An 18,050-nucleotide genomic window follows, 5' to 3' on the forward strand; every position below is an offset into this window, starting at 1 on the left:
AGGATATAGTCAGACTTCTGTTATCAAAACACCCTTGGGATTATGGCTAGAAGCAAAGTGGCTCTCTTAATAGAAAAAGATACGATCTTATGTCCTTTTGTGAAGAAAATCCGCACCAACAAATTAGTGTTTCCTAATTTTCTAGTAATTATTCTTTTACTAGATGTAGACCCACAAATAGATGTGATTTGCAATCTATCCTGTTCTGTGCTTGGATACAACTGAGTACAATATCTAAGTTAACATACCAAAGTCATGTTTGCTGGAGAAAAAAAAGTCAAGCTTTATGATTTCTCTGAATGTCATGTCTGTGGACGCTCTTGATAGGATAGTGGGTAGTGTTTGTGGGCAGAGACTTTCAAATGTTCTTCCTTAATTTTGCTTAAGCAAAGGTCATTTTTCGACAAGGTTATGATTGTCACTGTCATAGACCAATTAGTGCCCTGTGTGTTATCTTTTGCCAAAAGTGCTATGTAATTCTTCGTGTATTGTGGCTCCCATAGGGAACATTTGACAGTGAATGACCCCCAGAAATAACTAATCAGGCTTCAGCTACAGGGGCAATAGGTTTCCTTCTGGCACAGGATGCCATGGTGTGTAAGTTTTTGCCGCCTGTACCAGAGGCAGAGCAATGTGACTGTGCAACTCCTCCTTCTGATCATGAACGTCTTTATCCTGGTAAGAAGTATCCTCATTTTTGTCGTATTATTCCAATTTCACCCACAGGCACAGGCACCAGACAGATAAAAAACAAAACCAGAATTTACAAAATTCACACTGCAATGTTTTTTCACAGAAGTAATTGCCAGATTCTAATTGGATGCAACCTGTAAGGTTTTGGAGGGATGAATCTGTTCCCTCTGCCTCAAAGAAGAGCTGCAAAAGGGAACGACAGTCTTTGCCTACCTGCAAATGCCTCCACATTTTTATAACATCCAAACAATGCAATAATGAAAAAGAAGATCCAGTGAACAATAGCTCTGTAAGTGTGTTGTATGAGAAGACACAGAGTTCAAAGATCACAATTTAACTTGACTCTTAGAAATAGAAGAAACAGATCAGGATGATTTTCCAAATTCTGGAACAGGAAGTCCTGCAGTATCTAGAGTGACAAGCGATTTCTGGGACATGGTTTCACACTACAAAAAGTTTATCTGCAAGATTTTCAGTTCCATGTTCAACCTCACAGTATGGTGCCACAAACAATTTTTCAGCAGAGCTGAGGGTCTGCTCTCAGCCATATTCCACAGTGCAGGGCAGCAGGAGGAGAAAGGGAAAAGAGTATCTAAAGCCAGTGTTCTCACTGAGCACTTTATGCCACGAAACCACATCTTGAATGTATTAATTTTCAGGTACTCACATTAGGCAAATCAAAAGACTAGAAAACACAAGCCATTCTAAAAAATGAAGACCTTTTAATAACAGTTCAGACTAAACTTCCAAAGTCTGACACACCAAAATTCATTAGTCACTCAAAAAAAGCAAAAACAAAAACAAACCCGACAAAGAAAAAAGAAGAGTATATTTAGCTCTAGGAGTTATTTATCTAATTTCTAAAGTTAAGGTATGTCAACCAAGGAGTACAAAGATTATAGATTTTGTTCTGTCTCAGGCAAGAAATTTTGTTTTAATTAATGTTTCTGATGTACAGATATCAGTTTCTTCTTGTAGGGATTGAAAAAATCTGTAGGAAAGCAGTGGGTTCCATAAATAAACCAAAGGAATTAAAACCTGCAAAACATTACTGGCAAGTCTGACCAGATATTTCTTAAAGCTATAGCTAATGTCATTGCAAACAGCAGCTGAAGTTGTTGTGGAATAAATTAATTGTTTTATGGAGATAACTGTCAGAATTTTTATTCCCTTAGATATGGAAAAACAGAGTGAGAACTATTTCTAAAATACCTAGAAGCTGTGGCTTTAAGCCAGTTTTCCAGCTACTTGATAACTAATAAGATTTATATAAAGCATAGGATGTCCTGTGTTTCTAAATTTATAGCTAGAAAAAAAGTCAGCAAGACTGTGCAAATACATATATTTTGCTTCGAAATTTAGCTGCAAAGTAATACTACTTGTTTAGACTCAGATTAAAAGTTACATTTGAAAACTCCAGCATACTGAATGGGGATTACCATAACCCCTGTTCAGGTATCAGTGAAGGGATCAACACAGTTTTATTAATGGTTAAGAATAACGTTCTCAGTTTCCCCAGCATGACTTGTGAAGATGAGTAGGAAATTATGTAAGACAGCTTTTGGTAAATATGGAACGACATAAAATGTGTCATTTTAGTTACAAAAACTTAGGACCATTTTATGAAATGCTATGTTGTTTGCTCCTACCAGCTTCAATAAGTATTAAAGGGTTGTCTGTATCTCAAAAATTAGGGCTTGTTTTTCTAAAAGTTATGTTGATAAAATGTACAGGTAGATTACTGCATATTACTAAAATTTATTGAAATTAAATTCCCAGACACTAACGAGGATCCAGGAGAGCAAAGAAAACAAGATGCTCAACGACAAGATTCCTGGTTGGTGTAAATCAGAATAGTTCCTAGATTTCAAAGAATGTATCTGGTAAAGATTTCATTCTGTAACTACACAGATGCAGACAACACTTTAGTGAATTGCTTTTTCCCCTGAGGGTCTACATACAGGTTCCTGCTCATCCCATCCTTTCTCACTCACAACAACCTGCACATTCAGAACCTACCCAATGTGATCAAGAGTTGGGAAAACAAAGCCATAAATTATCTAGAATCAGAACTTTGGTAAAGGAATTTTTGTTCCCATGTTTTGCTGCACTTGAGGACTTACCTACTGAGAATATTTTTCCAGTCTTCAAGTAGGAGCTTGGCAGTTTCTTTCTGAAAAGCAGCACTTTGGCGAGGATCTTCTGACAGCAGGAACGTCATTACTGAGGAGGGCGTAGAAGCCCTTTGGAACCAAACCACCATGCTCACTTCCTCTTGGTCAATGAATTGTCTTCTGAGAAGTAGCAGATCGACAAAACTATAAGTCCAGATAAACAGTAGGCTTATAGAAAAACAAGTAGTTTTTCAATGCTTTTACAAATATATCTGAAAGGAGACAGTGCCCACGTATGTTGCCAAAGACTAATTCCTCACTAGTAAATCCTGTAGAAGTATGGCAGCTGGTAGAAACAAGATGAACTTCGTGTCTGAAATAGCTTGTCATACAGAGTAATGAGATGGATAGGCTGAACTGTTAAGAAATTAATGTATTTCAAAGTATATCTGTTTCATACACAAGGTCACTTCAGGAGGGCCTCAGGAGCAGCTGAACAGAGTCAGCAACTTCAGTGAAGGAGGAGAGAAACCTAAATTGACCTGAAATATGAGGGTAAGTGCTTACATTTTGTGCTCTCAAACTAGCATCTGGGGAAATAAATAAAAAAAAAAATTAGCAAGAAGAGTCAGACAACAGTGGTCCCAAACTTTTAGGATCAGATATGTCTGTTCTTAACTCTTTAATTTTATTTACAGACCCCCCCATGCCCTTTTATTATTAAGGTTCATGGCAAGCAATTCAAATGGTTCTAAGGACCAGATGTGGACAATTTACCACATCCTTTCATTACACAGTCTGGGAATGGCTTAATTTTCATCTACCACTCGTTACCATCTAAAAATGTTTCATTTTACAGAGAGCTTATTGGACTACTTTCAGTTGTCCTGAAATAAAATTGCAGTGATTACTTACGTTCAAAGTCTCAAATAATTGTTTACATGATACGGACTATATCTACAAGGAAGCCTACAGGTGTCTTTCTAACTCCCCTCCTCCTGACCACCACCAATTTTGTAGCTGACACACTAGAAATTTTATTTGCTATCTTTGGAGTTAAGCAGCTATTTTAACACTATTGCTCATATTCTTAATAATTTTAAATGCCAGTTCACTCAGTTATTCTTTAAAAAGTGTCTTAGCTGTGCACCACATGAGTCCATCAGAGAAAGCTTTATCTCTCTTCTTGCTTCTTTGCTAAAAACTGACAAAAATTGTTAAGAGAGAAAGTGAATTCCGATGAGCATTTCTATTTTGTGTACCAATATTTCACTTCACATTTGGTAGAAAAACTAATTATATATCCTGAATTTGGTCATTCTGAGGTAGATTTTAGAAGGGAAAAATGCATGGATTTCAAAAATGGCAAAACAAAATATATCACTGAAATTCAGTTAAAGGGTACCAACGTCACACCATGCAGAGGAGCTGGTAGGGGACACTTTACACTCTGCATCTAGTCGCCTGGCATGTGTCAGCATCTTCAAGGTTACCCCTCGTCACATGAGAGGCATCAGTTTCCACTGAGCATGGGGGCTACTATTACAGCAAGCTTAAATCCGGAATGGTTGTCCTCCCCCATTCGTAACACTGCTTAAAGCATTTGTGCCTATCTTGTAGGCTCTTCCTGGCCTAAGGGCTTTTGCTATTTTACAGTCCAGGGTACAGTGTGTGCTGTGCTCTGGAATATCTACTACCTGTACTCCACATAGAGTTGAGACATGAATCATTCCACTGTAAGTCAATTACTTATTACATTACAGATTATCCCTCGCCTAAAAATTTCTTTCTACCCATGTTAGAATAGATAAATCTTTTTGTATACTACTTTTATTAAACCTACACCCTGCAGATATATTGTCTTAGTTGCCTTAAATATTTTGTATTAAACTGTGGCATAATAATAATAGAAAAGAAATTATTTATCTTTTCTGCAAATTGACACCCCCTCTCCCCCCGGAAATATCCCGATATTTAAAAGAGTTCTGAACACATAATGATCTTGAAAGACTTTTGGCATACAATAAAAGAGTTTGAACTCTGAAACAAAATCACCTTACAAAGTCATAAATTATTCAGTATTGCCATTCAAATCACACAACCTGTTTCTTAAGCTCCAACAAACAGGTCAATTTATCTTTTGAATTCAAAGATCTTTCCAATACTTAGTTATCATAATATATTCTACATGATTTTGGGACAATCACTGAAGAGCAATAAATTCCACAATTTGCAAAAAAACCCTGTCTTATTTTCATGTCATGAATAGAAGTCAATAGACTGCTTTTCAATGGTATTTACCACCCAGCACCACCCAGGCCCACTGGACATAGCAGAATGTTCTTACATCAAAGTAAAAATATGACTTTAGAAGCATAACTTCTCGTTTTTTTCTGAACTAATTTTAGAACATCTGGAAAAGGCAAATATTACTATGCACTAGGAACATACCCTAGGTATGTATATGTTGGGTTTGTATGATACCATTTATTTATAAAGCATATATTATAACGTCATCATTGATATATCTTGGAAAATTTGTGGACTCTATCACATATATAGACAGGCTTGTAAGGCTGATCATGGAATGACTGAGGAACACAAAAAGGCAGTCTGTGTTTCTATGTTAGTGATTTAATGTACCAGATGAGGTTGGTTTTGATACGCATTTCCCTTCCTTTTATACTTACAGATATGATAGACAACTAAGTGCATCATTGGTGTTCCGAACAGTTTCCCTCTGTAGGGAAACACAGAGGGCCACCACTCAGAGCACCTCACATGCAGCATGGGCCCAAGATCCTCCAGCAGTCATCTGCCTTGCATACACTGTATGGGTTGGAAGGTATGTCCTGTGAGGAGCAGCTGAGGACTTTGCGTTTGTCTAGATTGGAGGAAAGGAGGCTGAGGGGCGACCTCATGGCTCTCTACAGCTTCCTGAGGAAGCGGAATGGAGAGGGAGGTGCTGAGCTCTTCTCCCTGGTACCCAGTGATTGGCGCTGAAAGCTGTGCCAGGGGAGGTTTAGACTGGACATTAGGAAGCATTTCCTTACCAAGAGGAACAGGCTTCCTAGAGAGGTGGCCAATGTCCCAAGCCTCTCAGTGTTTAAAAGACATTTGGACAATGCCCTTAACAACATGCTTTAACTTTTGGTCAGTCCTGTAGTGGTCAGGCAGTTGGACTAGGTGATCATTATAGGTCCCTTCCAACTGAAATTATTCTATTCTATTCTATTCTATTCTATTCTATTCTATTCTATTCTATTCTATTCAAGTTGCAATGTAGGGATATGGTTCTACATCCGTAATAAATCTTAGCAAGACAAAACACAGTGTTTCCCCTTTGCATTGCACCAGCTGCTGATAGAAATGTACCACAAGTATTAAAAAAAACTCTATAAATATTTAAAAAAAATTACATTTCTTCTAAAACATGTGCCCTTCATTTGTGTAGCACATTTCTGACACACTTATTTGGGCACTTTCACATACTGCAGCCTTGTCATCTGTCAATAGTGTGGTAACACCACGTTTATTCCAAGAAAACTTTTATTCCACCACCTCATGTATACATATATGCAGAAAATAGGCAGAGATTAAACATATTACTTGAACAAATCTTGGCAATATCTGATCATTAAGTAAAGGTAGTCTCACAGTGATTTGAGTGGAAGCTGTATTGTATGTATATATCCCTGTAAGGAATCAGTGACAACCAAATAGTAACCCACTATACTCAGAATGTATATGAATTTACATAGTATTTATTACTTATTGGAATATATTTTATTACATTTCTTGCTATATAGAAGATGTAGCCAAGAATTTTACATTTTAGTTAAGGATCTACCATTCACAGTTAAATATGAAGGTGCTTTGAAAGCCAACTGGTGAAAAAAACAAAACAGAATTTAGTTTTATTTATTTCTTTCCTTTAGACAACACACGAGAATGCAAAGCAAAGTTTCTACAACACATTTTGCACCAGGCTGTACCATTTCTATTGTGCATTGGCTCACAAATTCCACCATTTACATTTTTGTTGGTAAACTAATAAAAGGTCAATAAGCTGTGACAGTTTCCCCTTCAAACAAACAAAATGCATTTACGTATGAGATGTATCCATGGCTTTCATGCCCTGCTTTATCAGTAGGAGCAACAAGGAGAGATGTGGTTTCCCTGTGCAGGGCCAACATTCCACTCATACCATCTGAGAGTAACGCTACTGAGGTTACGGACATCCCTTCTGATGTTTCAAAGCTTCAAATTGAGATATGGTTGGCAGGCAGCAAAAGCCCAGGCAGTATTAAAGGCACAGAATACTGATATAGGATCTTAAATTAATAAAAGGATTCATTCCATTTTATTACCCCACCCTCCCCCTTCTCACAGTGACTTCATAGAGTTCCTTGTCTCTGCAGAGAACAGCCTTCAGCAGCAAAACTGATGCACTATGTGCGTCTTCAGGCTTAAAATGAGTGACACCATAGTGTAAAGATTGGGAATAGTTGCAGGGTACAGGTATGGATTCATGTTGGAGCAGCAGGAAGATCATTTTGTCAGTAAGTTTTAGCTATAACTCAGCCATGAGGTGATAAAGATTAAATACATTTGTCAAAAGCCATTGACGAAAGCCAAATATGGTATTGCTTGGAGAAAATACACACTTGGACTGCTCACAACAGAAACCATCTTCAAGGAAGCCTGCATTTAGGGAGCACACCTGTGTACAGCTTTATTCCACATCTCTAAATTACTTGGCAATTTTTAGTCCCTTTTCCTCTCCATGTCTGCACAGACTTGGAATCAAATATTTTCCCTGCAGTAAGCTTTGTGTACATGCTTTGTGTATTTTTTTAATTTTAAGTACTCGGCTGGTAGTAAGTTCACAACGGTAGTAGCGTTTTGAGAAGGCCACCTTCCATCTCAGAAAAAAAAAATAATAAAAAAATCAAGCAATAAATATGAGCTGAAATAAATTCTGCAGACTATGAAGATACTATTTGTACGAAATTACAAGTTACCTGGGGATTCAACAACCCATTCCCCTTAACTTGGAAGAGCTGGTATCTTTAATATGTCAAAATACTGAGTAAGTTTACTTTCTAAAGCTGCTCTCCTGATTTGGGTATGTTGACAACAAAATTAGGGAAGAAAACAAAAATTAAAAGGCTTCTGTATTTCTCATGATATGAGAATGCCAAGAAGAACAGGAAAAACTTGAAGTCAATGAATTTCTGATACATGTAGAAGCCCTGTCAAAACATCATAACTTAGATTTTAGAGAGAAAGGGAAAGGTACTTTGAGTACAGAGTCTAAGAGATTCTTTTAACAAGGGAAAGAAGGAAGTAGTCATGCTGCCTGCAATAGTGAGAAATGTCTCATTAAATTAAGGGTTTCTTCCCTGTTGTTTGTAAGAAGTAGAAACAGAGAGTCAGAGGCCTGTCCCTGCTAATGGCTGATTTTACAGGCAGCAAAATATTAAAAAGAACCTTTAGCTTTCGTATAGTGTTTAATGCCCTTAGGCCATCAAAGAGATGCCAAAGAAGGGCAATATTGCCCTCTGCAATTTTTTGGACAAACATTGGCCTATTCCTGCAGTCCTTGACCCAGGCAAGGCTTCTGGCGGAGCCAAAATGCCTCCCACTCTCATCTGAGGCCCAGGCAACCCTAGGCCTGAGCCCTCCGCTCTTTGGGGAAACCGGCCCTCTTTGGCGAATGTATGACAACACATGTGTGAGAGGTCAAACGTTTGCCTGGGAAAACAAAAATTTTCTTCCTGTCATATGAACGAAGTACCAGCAGCCAGATACCACCTTAAATAAAAATAATAAAACGCGAAACGCTCAGAGCCAAAACAAGATTAATGCTGTATTTTAGGGGTGGGGGGGAGGAAGGCGGGGGGCTAGAAAAGGACTGCAGAAGGCTTTTAAGCCTTAACTTCTAGCAAATAATTGGCAGCAAATGTCTAACAATTTATATGAGGGAATAAAAATATTCATTGTGTGTGTATGTGTGTTGGCTTTGAATACCATGGTCACCCTCCAGCTAAGGAGCCATTTACATCTGCCAGCCAGCAGCCAGACACCAGCGGGGAGTTGGCAGAGCCCTTATGGGCTCATTGTGTGCGAGTCCAGCCACGGAGCAGAGCCAAGCCTCCCGCTCCGGCTCTCCCCAGCAGCCAGAAGCAGCAGCTCCCCTTGGCGAGCTAAAAATGACCTTCCCTACCTGCTGGCCGAGCCCAGAAAGGTGCCGAGCTTGGGTTGGTTCAGACGGATGCTGCTCCCCGCACTGCCCACCAAGTGGTTCCTGTGGCTGTTGACGTATGGTCTGTGAGAGGCTCTTGGACAAAGGCTAATAGATTTCACTCGAAAGTTTTCACTACTTCAAAGTTTCAGCCTGTGACCTACAGGCTTTCAGTGTATTACTGCAGTCGTGATACGTAAAGCAAAATAAAGTTATCAGAAGGGTGTCTCCTCCTGCTATTGTTCCAGCAGAAAGAAACAACTACCAACAAAAAGCCTGAAAATTTGGTGGGCTTTTTTTTATTATTTATATACAGGAACAGCTCTTGTCCTAGGGCAATGTCAAATGCCCTGTCTTGCAAAACTGTAGCAGAGGTAGAAAGGTGGTTGTACCTGAAGGAAAAGATACTCAACTCAGCCCAGACCACCTGGGCAATGGCCCCATGGGGCAGCTTGCTTTGACTTATTTTCTTCTGGTAAGGGAGAGGGAACTGCTGGATGTGAGCTTTGCTGTACTCACCCACACGTGGGCACTGCACTAATGGGAAGGTCTGAATGAATCTACTTCTTCCTGTCCCAGGGCATTTTAGAAAAACCTTGCTTTTATCTAACTGTAAGTCATCTTTTGATGTTACCCAGAATCACAGAATATGATTCATTAGCATATTTATGAACTGAAGCAATCGTAAACATACATATACGTTATACCTGGGAATATAAAGCACCCAGGGTCCAGCTCTGTAAACATAAATGCATTTTGTCAATAGACGTACAGTGTGTCATAACATTCACAGTGACGGACATATCTCCTTCAGTCACTCAATATATTGATCCTAAGCAAACGTGATTATTCAGAAGGCTATGGCACATGCTGTTTTGTAATTCAGATGTGCTATCTTTTAAACAACTCAATTACATTTGCATTTTGCAAGTGGAACTTGAAATGGTGGCAGCGAGTCCATAATTAGCACTCTGTCTTTTGTTTCGTTCAACTTTGATTTTTGCTCTTGTTTCCTTCAGTCTCCAGGAAAATTTCGCTCAAGCTCAAATATACTGCCAGACAACATTTTCACTGTCCTGTTCATTTTATTCAGGTAAGTCCTTTGGAAGCGTGAAATGAAAAATCATTTTTAAACTAGCTAGGAAATGAGGTGGAGAGGGGTGGGCTATAGCTGAGATTTTCACTACCTTGAAAGGATTTTTGTGTTTAGAAATGAAAAAAAGAAAATAAAGTTAGATTTAAAGGCCATTAGTAGAAAAATGTGAAGTTTTAATGAGTTTTTATTTACTGTTGCCAATCACAGCATTCAAGAATCATGAGTCAGGCAAAAATTAATGAGATTGGCTTAAACATTAGATTTTACATGTGATAAATTTGGACTTCTTTGCATTTATGTCTGTTTTTAAACCTTGGGCATTCTTTATAACAATGATGGCTAGAAAACTACTATTAAAAACAGAGAATCTTCTATATCCAAGGGAAACGATGTTAAAGAAAAGCATGATGTTACGAAGCTCTGTAAAGTGAAGCATTATCTAAAGTTGTGGAATTATGGAGTAAGTTTAGTACTAGGAAACGCTTTGTGATAAGAGATAATTTGGACCTTTCATCACCAAAAATGCTGATGTTGGGTTTTAAAGTCCAAAAAGTTTCATTTTGAATGTTTTGGGTTTTGTCTATAAAATAATTTTGAGGAGGGTACACTGCAGAAAATGTTCAATCTCAAACATTATGATTAATAAAAAGCGTTGTGATTTATTTTTGTGACTAACCTTAGTCAGCAATTTAGTTTGGAGCATTTCAGAGCCCAGCTCATGCTTTATAAGTGCAGTGAGTGAAGAATCTCACGGGAGCAGAGAAGTTCATCCTGCTCCTATGGAGTTTCTGACGTTCGGTGGTAACAGGGAGGGTCAAAAACCTCTGTATCCTGAGGCATTTCTGGGGAGCGAGGACTGTGCCAGCAGCAAACTCCTCCCAAGCTCCACAGGTTTCTGCAGCTTCAAATCTGAGAGGAAACCCTCCAGAGTGTTGGAAAAAGAAGTTTAAAACAGAAAACAAAACTCCTTGAGCTATCTGAATCCCTCATTTGGTAAGTGGATGGAGAGGTAATTTTGAAGTAGGTAGTGAATGACGTTGGCAAATGGATAGATGTGAGCGGATGAGTGATGAGACAATGAATAAGTAAGGATGGAGCGAGTGGTAGGTGTGATTTGAAACGACATAGCCCAGAGCTGCTATCTTACAGCCTTAACAGGACTCCACAGGAAAAGATAAAAAGAAGCAGGAGAAACACCTGAGTCACCTGCAAGATCAGCTCTTGTCAGAGCTTTCATTGCCTTTTCTCTGTCTTTCTTTCTTTTTTTTTTTTTTTTTAACATCTGCATATTTTATGCAAGGGTTGTAACAATTAGGCCTCTGAAATATACTGTCAGCCCTAATTCTAGTCTAATTAGGACTTATTTGCTTGGTTGTCTGGGAACTTATTATCTCTTTGAATGGAGCTTCTAGATAGACACATGAACACCTCCAGCTCCGGTAGAATAAACTTGAAACACACTTCCTAAAAAGGCTCAGGCTTGTGTTCACTGATTCATCTGGGACAGCTGAGGCAGCTTTCACCCACAACTATCCCATCCCTCTCCCAGCAGTGACTGAGCAGGACAGCTACTTGAATCACCCCTGTTTACAGCTTGTCCTATAGTCATAAACAGAAACTGGTAGTGGTTTTATATTAATGCTAATCATACGTTAATATATCATGCTGGAAACTACAGCAGTGGAGGATTTGATGTCAATCCCATTTAAACTTCTTTCTTATTGTGGTTGAAATTTTGTGCAGGATGGGCAGCTGGGACAATAGCCACTTCCCAGCTAAATCTCCTTCTAAATATGAGTCAAAGCCCAGATCTAAACAGTCTTCAGCTGAAGTCAATAATATCCAGATCTTAATAAGTTTCAGGCTGTTTTGTGACTGAGACACTCTGTTGCATATTACTAGCGATGGCAACAACCACTTATGAATGATTTGAAGCCAGTTTTAAAAACATCCTCTGAAACACAGCTCCTCAGGATTGGTAGTGTGAAGAATCCACGTTTATCAAACATTCCCATGTGAAATCTGACTTTTATTTCTAGCATCATTTACCTGTAGCATCATTTATTTGGGGCTGTCAAGGAGTGCATCAGACCTGTATTTGAAAACGGTGTGGTGTACTGCAACTGTCCAGTTCTTTCACTGATTTCCAAAGTAGTGAAAACTAAGTTTGTTTTCTTAGACCTGTGTTTCTTCTATATTGTTGACACCCTGAAGTAGAGTGTAGCCTCCTTTATAGCTTAAGGTTACACAAAAATATCCAAAGGACCAAAACGATCCAGAAATAACACTCTCAAAGGTAACACCACCTGCCCCTTTTGAGTCTAGGTCTAATTTAATGACGTTCAAGATTTCAAGCCTTCAAGACAATTCAGAGGATGAGGTTTCTGTATGAATGCAGACAATCATCCCTAATGAGTTTAAAAACAAAAGGAGACAAACATTTAGTTAAAAGCATTTTTGGAATTTGTACTGTTTCTTACTGCTCGTGACAAGCTCTGCAGTTTGGTTTATCTCCTTCTGTTGCTGCTTGTAAGATTTCCGTAGGTAAAGGGGAACCTGGTGAATGACTGTACAGGGCGACAGAGAAAATCACTGCCCACAGAATGTTGCTTCAAGCACTTAAGCAAGGGAGAAATCACGAAGTTTTTCTTTCGCCCCCATCTTTTGGTAGCAGAACAGGGAGCTACATTATAGCAAATACACAGAAAGGGAGAGAAAGAGCTTTTGTCAGAACAAAGGGAGAAGAAAGGAGGATACCTACTTATTTACTCTTGGGAAAAAAAGGGGTTAACTTTGTATTGAAGCAAACACCAGATTAAGCGGCCAATTATGACATGCATGAGTATTGTATCCTTCAACATAAAAGAGGAAAAGTGATTTAAAAATGGTGACAATAAGTGACTTGCTATTCAGAACGAAAGATAAAATGGCTAACATGAGAAGCTGCCTAATTCTGAAAATAAAGATTAAAATAGAATCTGTCAAAAAACCCCCACAACAACACAGTAAAGAAAACTGCAAGTGTTACATGTTTTGTACTACCACAAAGCTTTATGAAGGATGGGGCAATACTACTGCACAGAGGTAAAGCAAGGATGAAGTCACAGCTGCTCCAGCTCTGTCACTTGGTCAGTGGTTTTCAGCAACAGCGACTGCAGACCTCTCTGAAGAAAAGCAGAGAGAAAAACAGAGGAGGGAGTTGTTTTCCCCACATGGGTCAACAGTGAAATTAAAACCCTTAAATCTTTTTCTTTCGCTGATTTTTACGACCTCATTACCTCACCAGTGCTTACAGTAGAGAGTACTGTGTAAAGCGTAGTTCCTCTCTAGAAACAACACTGTTACTCAGGTAAGGTGTTTTTGTAAGAAAGCCAGTCTTGCAGTCATATCACGTTACAATGCATCCCGGTCAAAGTGAATGGAAACCCACAGCTCACCAAAAAAAAAAATAAAATAGTCCATTCTGCTACTTGCTCTTCCTCCATAAGTAAGAAAATAGAGTACGAAATAACTCTTCTGGTGACGCACAGTTCAATATGGTTGAAGTGTTATAATGTGTTACTTGAGTCATAACTGACAGGGTGCCAGCCTTACATTTGTTAGAGCAAACAGAGATCAGCTTTAAATTTCCGTGCTGTTATGCAACCGTGCTATTACTTAAAGGACTACTTGTACTCAAACAAGAAAGGCCATCTACCTTCCTGTTACAGTGCCGATATAATTGTCTCTACTACAGACACATTTTCATACACACTCACGTATATATTTAAATACACACATACACTGCAGCATTTCAGCTGCTCTAAGGAAGCGCTCACTACTTGGCCTTCAAGGATCCTCCCTTGTTTTTGCAGAAGTTTGAGACTTAGGGTCACTGCAGCTAGCACGGAAAGAGGTGATCACATGGTCCAGCTGACCACGCAATTCAGTTGTCTACCTATCTCAGTAGTCAGCAGGACTCAGACACTAAAATGTTAGACAGCCACAACTGTACCTGCTCCTGCTAGTTTCTCAAAAGCCATTATAACTTGGCTCTCACTTTCATTAACCAGTCATTAGCACAGTCATTGTATTTACCGGTCTCTATTGGCTTTGTGGGAGGTATCCGCTAATAGCACAGTGTACAGAAAAAATACTTTCAGTAACGTTGTTTGGAAGACTGTTAGTAAAAAAACCTACCACACTACTACTGAGAGGAAGCTGAGCTCCAGGTTTTACTGGGCAACGGGTTACCTTGCAATTTAGAAATGACAGATCCCAGGTCTCCCTCCAGGATAGCCCAGGAAACGGTTGTGCCGAGGTGTCACCAAGGCAGTCAGAAGGCAGGACAGACTGACAGAGCCTCCTGAAACCCAGGGAGGGCTGGTGGTGGGGCAGCTGCTTGCCTTCAGGTGCTGCAGCAGCCAGCTTACTTCCTTTCAGAGCCTGAATCAAGATAGCACTGCTATTCTAGCTTAGCTTATCAGAACGAATCATATGACTAATGATTAATCATTCAAGTATTTATCACTTCAATATAATTTCTGCATACTATTATTGGGGTTGCACCTTCACTGGTGTGGCTCAGGCATGATTGGAGCTGACACTTGGGGAGCATCTTTCAGCAAAGAGCTTAAAGAGCTCGAGAGCCTGAATACTGACAACAGGTGAGGCTGCTGTTGGCGTGGAAGCAAACAGAGGAACAAGCCACGACAGCTGTGAGAGAAAGCAGAAGCAACACAATTTGATATCATCTCCAGGCTGCCCCTTCAGGTCATTTCTGAAGACCCGGGGCTCTTCATCTCTCATGATCTGAGAAGGGAAGAAGGTCAGTGGCAGGGAATGTGGGCAAAGGGCCTGAACTTGACTGCCCTGGGGCATGTGCCGCCCTGGCAGTGATGTGATACTGCTTGCACAGCCCCCGGAAATGTACTCCCCGGATGGCTACGCACCATCTTTCCACCTCACCATATGTCCCCCCATGCAAGCAGTGCAAACATTTGTGATGTCTTCTTTTCTCAAGGAATCCAGGGAAGTCTGTGCCTCACCTTCTCCAGCAGGATAGCAGTGAAGGCATAAAGAAAATGGAAAGTTGGTTCAATGATGGTATCTCTTTGGGTGACAGAGTCTCAAGCTCATCTCTATCCTTTAGATTTTTCAATCCAAATGCTGGTAGGGAGAATTTCTTCTGACATTATTGTGTCATGGGACTTTTTCCCTTCTTCTGCTTTTGATAGAGTGTAACTTTCACCCAATTTCACTTCTGGCAAACCTGCTCGGGGACAGCTAACTCTGGGAAAATTCTGCTATCATACTGGTATTTCTGGATTTCTCTACAGTCTCTCCATCAGCACAGGTTGTCTCTCCCATTTCATTTTTCTCTGTTCGTTTAGGCAAGTCAACTGCAATCATTTCTCCAGTCCAATTCCTTCCCTAGCCTTTTCCACTAGTTGCTTGTGGTTCAGGCTAGAAGACTTTTGTCCTACCAAATGTCTGTGAGGGTTGGAGGGAAGAACATGCTCTGCCCTCTCCCAGCTCCCTAAGCCAAGTTGTGAAGCTATGAGATTAATTCAGCTTTGTTTTTGTTTTTGATTTAAATAGATTGTCGCTATTGGTCTCCATGAAAGCCATCACCTACCTTTCCTTCACCTTGCAGTGAACAGAGAAGGGTCTATCACAGAAACAGCAGGGCCAGAGACCAAGCATGTAATCCAGACAAAAAAATTACTTTTTGGCTTATCGTTGAAGGCACAGCGACAATTCCAGTCCCTTCTCTCAGCTTTGGTTTTGTGTTCTAAACAAAATAGCCATTGGATGACATACAGAAATTGTCCTAGAAATGTTAACAAAGGACTCCATGTTCTCAGCTCAGTGCTAGCCCACTGAGATGCAGTATGATAAGTGTGTCTCTCCATCTCATTCCCCAGTAAGGCTGAAATCCCCTCTGCATGGTGGCATAGCTTTAACAGGTAGAGGAGAGAAGCTGCTAGAAAATTACATGGTCAGATAGGAGATGTTGGTCTGAGGGCATGGACGTGCGTTTTGCATTTCCTGAGTAGATGCTCTGACCACTAAATTATTAAAGAAGAACACTACTTTGTCTCATTTCATAAGTGGAAACAATAACACTGCTTGAGAAGCCCAATCCTGTGGGTATGTTGTCGGTGTGCTCTGGTAATGCTAAATAGATTAGGATCCCCAGGGTAACTATGTACAATGAATCTGAGTAGCTAGATTTCAATCGCACTTGTGAGAACTGAAGTGTTCACAGAGGGTGAGCGGCAAATGCTCGGAGTTCTCATCAGGGAATTCAAGGCAGTACCTAAATGGGAATCTAAAATTGCAGGTTTGGTCCTATACACTTGACTTGTTTGGGTTCTGATCCCTAGATCCTTTCTTACATCTTAGTCCAACTTGTAATAGTGCCTTCTTGTGACACCTATCATAAGAAGAGTAAGTTTCTATCATGCTTACTGTTGGCCAGAGTTTTGTGAAAGTGTGACAACGAATGAAACAGCAAATATGAAACAGCAGTTAGACCTACTTCTTACTGTAAAAAACAGGTCAGATGGCCATCAAATAAAAAAGACCAATAAAGTACCACTGTCATCCACCCCTAGCATCTGTCCAGGAAAGCCTGGGCTCCCAAATGCCTTCTCAGCCTTTTTCTCTGCTATCACTTACTGACATCTCATCCTCATATGAGGAAGGCAACTTGAAATTGCACCTCTCACTCTCTTTGGAACTGGGTCCTCTCTATTAGATAACCAAAACCCCCCTACACATGGACAGAGCAGGAACAGAGTATTCTGGTGTGATTTAAAGATCAGAAACTATCAGCCCCGTGTTTCTGCATGGATGCTCTCTTGCCTCGACAAGCCAACACGATGCACATACAGAGCAGTGCCGTGGTTACTCTCCTACTTCAGGCTACAGCTGGTGTTTGGCATCCATCGGCTGGAAAGGAGCCAGTTATATAGTTACCCAGTTATCATCGTATCTCCGCAGGGGATCTCGCAGACCAGCAGTACCGCCTTCCCTCCTCTCTCGTCCTCCCAGCATGTGATCTGCAGTGCCCTGAGATGCTCCCATCGCCTAGCCACACGCACGCATGTCAGACACATGACTCCTGTGCCCTGGACCCCTGCCACCCATCATTTGACCCAGTTCCTGGTATCTCCTACTCGGTCATGGAAGTAACTGCACAGCCTGTACTTGCATTCTTGTGAAGACTGCTTAAGCTTGTGGACAGAATACTTTTCACAAGATATGGCATGTACAATTTCTGCTGTTCAGGGTACGTGTACATATTAAAATAAAGCTGTCTGTAGGTGTTTGTGTGTGCTTGTCTGGGGATAACTGCATGCAGAACCAAGGATTTGGTCTTAGGGCAAAAGTAAGAGAAGCACTGCCCTGCAGGCATTTTAAAAAATATGACTCTTAATAAAGTGATGATAATCCTATTTTTAATTTGGCTTCTGTGTCTGCTCAGTAACGATTTTTCATAACGATTTATTGGCCCTGGCTTTTTACTGTGCTCTTCCTGCTAACACTTTAGGAATGGTAAAAAGCCTTGGTCCTAAAATTTAGTGCTTTATAGATGTCTTCTTGAGAGAAATATCAAAAAGTGGCTTGGGTTAGCCAGATTTTTTTGGCTGTCTCATTCCTGCTTGGCTCAAGGCTTACTTATTAGACATTTTCACGTTCGTATCCCTGGCAATGGAAAAGCTATACATTCAAAAATCTGGCACATGCACAAAGATGTGCACCGACATTCACGAAACATTTCCTAAGGTTGTAGTTGCTTGAATTTCAACTCCTTAATTAGCAGGATGCCTTCAAGAAGACATTTTCAGGGTTCTTTTCACAGTTGACTGTTGTATCTGAAAGACGGCTCCTAAAATTAGACTTACTGTGAGGC

General features: G+C 40.1%; 1 long non-coding RNA gene across 2 annotated transcripts in view; it reads left to right on the plus strand.

The window, feature by feature from the left end:
* Nucleotides 1–17,599, plus strand: part of LOC128904478 (uncharacterized) — a 36,884-nt gene extending 19,285 nt beyond the window's left edge. The window contains exons 4-8 of one of the 2 annotated variants that reach the window (XR_008464508.1): nucleotides 3,273–3,362; nucleotides 5,216–5,263; nucleotides 5,500–5,652; nucleotides 10,074–10,147; nucleotides 17,138–17,599. This is a non-coding gene — a long non-coding RNA (uncharacterized LOC128904478). The remainder of the gene's footprint in view (nucleotides 1–3,272; nucleotides 3,363–5,215; nucleotides 5,264–5,499; nucleotides 5,653–10,073; nucleotides 10,148–17,137) is intronic. The other variant, XR_008464507.1, reaches the window with a different exon arrangement.
* The last annotated feature ends 451 nt before the right edge of the window (nucleotides 17,600–18,050 follow it).

The sequence above is a fragment of the Rissa tridactyla genome, chromosome 1, assembly GCF_028500815.1.
Source record: "Rissa tridactyla isolate bRisTri1 chromosome 1, bRisTri1.patW.cur.20221130, whole genome shotgun sequence".
In the NCBI taxonomy this organism is placed as follows: Eukaryota; Metazoa; Chordata; class Aves; order Charadriiformes; family Laridae; genus Rissa; species Rissa tridactyla.